The sequence below is a fragment of the Catharus ustulatus genome (assembly GCF_009819885.2).
Source record: "Catharus ustulatus isolate bCatUst1 chromosome Z unlocalized genomic scaffold, bCatUst1.pri.v2 scaffold_26_arrow_ctg1, whole genome shotgun sequence".
Lineage (NCBI taxonomy): Eukaryota > Metazoa > Chordata > Aves > Passeriformes > Turdidae > Catharus > Catharus ustulatus.
In genome coordinates this window covers 886,093-892,092 of record NW_024879445.1, presented here as the reverse complement: position 1 = coordinate 892,092, position 6,000 = coordinate 886,093, and the positions used below count along the sequence as shown (strand labels likewise).

The following is a 6,000-nucleotide window of genomic DNA, read 5'->3' as shown; positions in this document are numbered from 1 at the left end:
ATAAATCTAGGAGATCCTGGTTGAGGATTGTGAGACTACATGTAGTGATGGCAGGGTTTTTGGGAGGGGAACTTGAGATAAACGTGTTGGGATTGGAAGTGCTGGTTTGGAGATAAGGGAATATCCCATGTGGGATAGAGCAGATTTGCTGGCAGCGTTGCTGTGGGTGAGCAGAATCTGCTCCCAGCAGGTTCCTCCTCTAGTTGCCCCTGCTCTGTTACCTGCCAGTACGAAATCCTGACAGCTGTTGTGGCGAGCTGAGGAACAGCTCAAGGTTAAAACTCAAAAGTTGTAGCTGCACCTTTCACCTTCATCAAGCGTCCACCTTCTCAGAGCTGGGCTGGGACAGCAGCCGCCTCCACAGTTGCCCTGTAATTCCATCACACAAGAGTGGATGTCACTTTTTATGAGTTTAACAGGAGCAGTATTGATCCATTCACTTTGTTTCCTAAGTTTTGAGTCATTCACTGTTGGAAATTATACAGGTGATGTGTAGGTATGAATGGAAAAATTGAGATTTGTTTCTTACAATGAGCTGGTACAATTCCTGCTCTGCTGTTCAATATTTTTGAGTGCTGAAGTTAACCAAAATGCTACCTTCATGGATTACCTCAGCCTCAGCTCTGCACGAAAATGGGTGTGAATTTCCAGTTGCTGTTCCTGGTTTCTCTGAATTCTGAGCCAAAGGTAAAGCAGTGGGAAGGATTGTTGTGGCAGCCACTCACTAACAGCTTTTCAGATGCATAAAGCCATTCTGTCTGTCATCTGACAGTGTTCCAGTTTTCTCACTGTCACCATGTTGTCAGTCAGTGCAGGAAAGGTGGATGAGCTCACCACCCGGGAAGAGTAGAAATGTAGCAAGTAATGAGCTGTGTTCTCCAACAGTCCTTTATTTGTAGAGCTTCACTTTCAATTTCAATTTGTACCTTCAGTTATTATTGTACCATTCACTCTCTTGAGGTGGTATGAGCAGAAATTTATGAATATATATAATTTACCAGAAATATAGGCTTGTATTGTGCCTTTGTAATTCTCTTCAGCTTCAGTATATATATGCTACGAGCAGATGAACTTCCTGCCTCTTTTGGGGTGTTCTTTACTACAACAGTAGCTGGTGGCTTCATTAATATTGGCTCTTTTAGTCTCCTGGGGCTAACATTTCTGTTTCTCTGAGTGAAAATGCCATAGTGCCCTCAGCAGACATAAGCACAACGACATAACACTGCAGTGCATGCCGTCTCTTAGCTTCTCTCTACACGTGCTTGCATGTTGGAAAATCTGAAGAGATGCTGTGTAAATTGCTACATTATTTACCCAATACAGGTGGTTTTCCGCATCCCTTTTTGGCTCAAAACTCCCATTAACCCAGAAGTTAGTGTTGGCTCAAAAGGGGGTTTTGGAAGCACAAAGGATGCAGGGAGCAACTCTTCAGTAGTTTACAGGCTGCTAGAAATGTCTTTTCAGCAACGAAATGTAGCATTTTAGCAGTAACTTCCTAGTGAAAACACTGAGCGTGCTTATCACTTAAGATTTTAAGAAAAAAAAGTGTCAGACTGTGTAATTGTATCTCATATAATTTTGACACTTAACCAGTTTTATCTACGTGTTCATGCTATACCAACCAACACGGACCTGAAAGGTGACAGCCATGCTTTTTACACAAGAAGTCACAGTTTTCCAGAGGTTCTGTTTTGATTTTTTTGTTGTTGTTTCTTTACCACATTTTCACTGCAGAGGTATTTTTCTATATAGTTACCTGAGGCTTCCTTGTACCAACCAAAAGAGTCTGTAGCCCTCTGCACTGTGAAAGGCAAAGGCCTGTGGAGAGACACAGGTTTCGCACTTGCCCAGCAAATTAGCAGAAATTTCACCCAAGCCATAAAAGCCTCTTATGTTAATCTCTGTTTATGTAATTAAAGCAATTAGGGATAGGAGCTTCAGGAATAATGAGGTCTCTCTATCCTCCATTTACTCTCTCTGTGCTTCATAGGGATTTAAGGGTTCTTTTTTCAAGGCTCAGCTGTGTCTCTTCAAACCAATGCAGTCTAAGCATCGTGTGAGATGCAGTTTATGGAGATAGCATTGGAGCGTGAAAGATTTACTTCTGGTAGCAAGGAAAAACACGTGTCCCTGCGGACATGGACACTTGCAAACAAGTCTGATACCGAGAATTAAAACTAATGCATTCGAGATGGTACCAGTACATCAGACTCTGTTCTACAGTGGGGTTTTTAGCTTTTGTCATTTGTATTTTATTTTGTGAAAAAAGGAGTTGGGGGGATCTCAGATCACATGGGGAATATTAGAAGTATATCACTCAACAATCATTTTATAAAGTCTAACTTCAAAATGCACTATGATTTATTACAAAAGTATATTTTCTTCTGTTTGCCGACATGGTGGTTCCATTTTGTGATAAGTTAAACTCAGCAGTTAATTTGTTGCACTGCCTGGCTGCATGAATTCATCCAGTGTACATACGTACCTGTGCAGCATTACTTTTGGGGTTTGTATTTGAATTTGCAGTATTGATTATTATTTTTGTATTTTACTTTGCCTCTGTTATTGGAATTGTAGTAAACATAATTTATACATATGATTTTACAACTGTTTTGCAACTGAAAAGTCTCCTTTAAATTGTAAAGTTTTATTGATGGATACTCATTAAAATGGTATAAGAATTATATTAACAATTGTTTTGTGTTTTGATGCTCTCTGTACATAAATATATGTCTATTTATCTGTTTAATGGTGCTTGTGTCTTGCAATTTTGGATACATTTTAGAATAAAGTTTCATTTTACAAGAAGTAGTTGTATTTTCACAAGCGGTGTCCCAAGAAAAACCCACAACCGAACACCTTTTTTCCATAAATAATTAGGGTTATGAAAGAAGCATACAAAAAATATTTATAACTTCAGGCAGTAATGCATTTGTTTCTAGAACACAGAAGTATGCTGTCTACAGAAATGCACAGCTCTATGCTGCAGTTGATTTACTGCAATAAAATAATAATTTAATTTAATACTAATTTAATTTTAAAATTTTTAAACATTCCCAAACAATAAGTTTTAGAGCACTTCTTGGTAACTCTAATGGCTTTACTTTACAGATTTATTCACATCTAAGACTGAGCTCGTTGTTTATTAACTGGAAAAGATGCACAAGGGTGCTTCCACAAAGCTACCTGTGATGCCACAGGTGCTGTGGTAGCTGTGCCATAGGAAATACTTTTCAAGTGGGAAACCACAGAAAAGCACAGATCTCTCTGAACTGGGGCCAGCAGTTTAATTGCTCTTTCTCAGCAGTGAAAGGAGAACGTTACCGACTTGGCAGGTATTACCTGAGCACCAAAAGCTGTAAAACACTGTTTGAGCCCAACGGAGACTGTGTTAGAAACTGCAGGAGTCAGCTTCAGCGGTTCCTTCGCAGTCCATTATGCTCCTTTAGCTCCTATCTCCTGTAGCTGGAGGGCAGAGGAAATGCAGCTTGAGACAGCAGATAACCGTTTGGGAAAGCTCATTTCAGACCCGAGCTCCCTGGATGCACTGCCCAGGTGTGTCTGCCTTGGGCACTGCTTATTTGTATCCCTGTTCCCCAGAGGACACCCCCTGGATGACATCCAGCAGCTCAGAGGTGTGGTTTTGGAACTACAGCTTTCCCTTGCTCCAGCTGCTTCTCTTTCTCCCCACAACACCTGAGCAATTCCGATTTTACTTTGCCCCCGTGGCTTTGTAGCTCCTCATCTCACAGCAAAGAGTTCTCCCCATCACTGTGTTTAACAGAGGGGCAGAACCCGTGGAAGAACAGCAAACAGCATTATCCTGCAGAATACCTGAGTGTAAACCTGAAAACAAATTTGCTGATTACTGGACCAAGCAGGCAAAATGTAAGTTAAGGGGTTTTTATAGGAAAATGCTCAGTTCTGTGTACAGACCTTCTAGCATCTAGGATCCACAATGTGAGAAACTGATAATTTGAGGTTTTGTCATCTGGATTGAGCAGCTAAAGAAGGAGAAAACACTCGATGCAAACCTTTTACAGACTTTCCTCAGGTAGCAAGGCCAAGGTTTCTCACTGCCATGACAGGCTGGTTTTCTTTTCCCTTTACAGAGCCCAGAGAAGGAGACACCAGTTAATTTTTTTTCTTCTTTTTTTTTTTTTTTCCCTGAAGCAACAGAACGAAAATAAATGTAGAGAATAGCACAATGTGCTGATTTTCAGAGCCAGGATCTTCTGAAATGTAACAAGTGAGATGGTACAGCCATGGTGTTGCTCGATAAAAAGAGTATGTGCACAGAAACAGAGATAGTGCTGCAGCAGTGCAGTGACAGTAACAGACCGTGTGGGAAGAGAACCCCGACTGCACTGAGAAACCACGCCTTGGTTAAAATTCAAATTTTCCTGGCTGTTATAGGTTAAAGCTGGATCTGTAACAATGTTTAAATGAACAAGTGTTCACGATATAAACTCTGAGAAACACGGGAAGCCCTCTCTGGAAGAGTGACTACAAGAGGAAAGGCTGCAAGGAAAGGACACAGAAAACAGTAATAGACAAATACAAACTTTGCATTCTTTCCTGAAAACCATTACTGGTTTATACCCTCTGCTACACTGCAGTAACACAAGCCCAGGCACTGCTGGCTGAGCCTTCAGTAGTAATAACACTGTATCTGTGTCAATAATAAAACTTTGACCCTGCTGACAGCTCAGAAGCGATTGCCCTGCTCTTCCTCAGCAGTACTTGTATTTTCAGAGTGTGCAAGAGCAGCAACATGCTTACCAGCCGTGTGAGAAGGAGGAGGTCAGAGAAGGAGTTCTCTGTGAGCTCTGGAGCTGTTGACTCCTGCAGGAGTATGTGAGCAGGGCTGTGGCCACAGAGGAATCAAAATGTCCATGCTGGAAGTGCCAGTGGTTCTGCTGCCTCTGGAGATGGGAACACGTCTGCCCTGGACACATCTGCTGGGCTCTCAAGGTGGTGACAACACGAGAGAAATAAAAATGAAAAGATGAGATTTTCATGAGCTATGGAATAAACCAGATTTGAGACATTTCAGTGACAGTGGGCACACCAAACGTAGCAGTGGCTGGTGCCAGCTGCGAGGTGAGTCCTGGGGCAGGAGTGGAGGGAACATCTAGTCCATGGTGTCCTGTACACAACCAGCACCCCCTCACTGGAGCTGCTCAGCTTGGAGAGGGGAAGGCTGCAGAGAGACCGTGGAGCACCCTCCAGTACCTAAAGGCTCTAAAGAGAGCTGGAGAGAAACTTTGTACCAGGGTAGGCAGTGGCAGAACAAGGGGGAATGGTTCAAACTGAGATGGTAGGTGAGGATGGGATTTTGGGCAGGAATTGTTCCCTGTCTCAGGTGCCCAGAGCAGCTGTGGCTGCCCCTGGATCCCTGGCAGTGCCCAGGGCCAGGCTGGACACTGGGGACAGGGGAAGGTGTCCCTGCCATGGATGGGGTGGGAATGGACGGGATTTACAAACCATTCCATGATTCCGCTCAGCACTGGCAGCCCAGCCTCTCATCCCCAACACTGCCTTACTCCCATCCCTTTTCCCTCAGCCCCAGACACTCCCCTCAGCACCTCACCTTGCATCCTCACACGCCCTTTCTCCTCATCCCGGGCCCTCCTTTCCCCTTAATCCTGTCCCGCTCTTTGCTTCTAACCTCCCTTAATCCCTCAGACCGGGTTCTCTTTCCCCTCATCCCAATATCCCTTTCCCTTCATCCCCTCATCCCGGGGCTCCCTTTCCCCTCATCCCAGGCCCGTTCCCCCCATCCCGAGCTCCCTTTCCCCTCAATCTCAAGCTCCTTTCCTCATCCCGAGCTCCCTTCCCCTCATGTCGAGCTCCCTTTCCCCATCCCGAGCTCCCTTCCCCTCATGTCGAGCTCCCTTTCCCCATCCCAGGCTCCTTTCCCCTCATCCCGAGCTCCCTTTCCCCATCCCGAGCTCCCTTTCCCCATCCCGAGCTCCCTTCCCCTCATGTCGAGCTCCC

At 44.2% G+C, this 6,000-nt stretch overlaps 1 long non-coding RNA gene across 1 annotated transcript; it reads right to left on the bottom strand.

The window, feature by feature from the left end:
• Window positions 1–3,098: 3,098 nt before the first annotated feature.
• On the bottom strand, window positions 3,099–5,257 carry LOC117011168. The gene is made up of 3 exons (XR_004420884.1): window positions 5,072–5,257; window positions 4,783–4,966; window positions 3,099–4,104 (listed from the first exon to the last, which is right to left on the bottom strand). It is a non-coding gene; the product is annotated as an uncharacterized LOC117011168 (long non-coding RNA).
• Window positions 5,258–6,000: the final 743 nt, after the last annotated feature.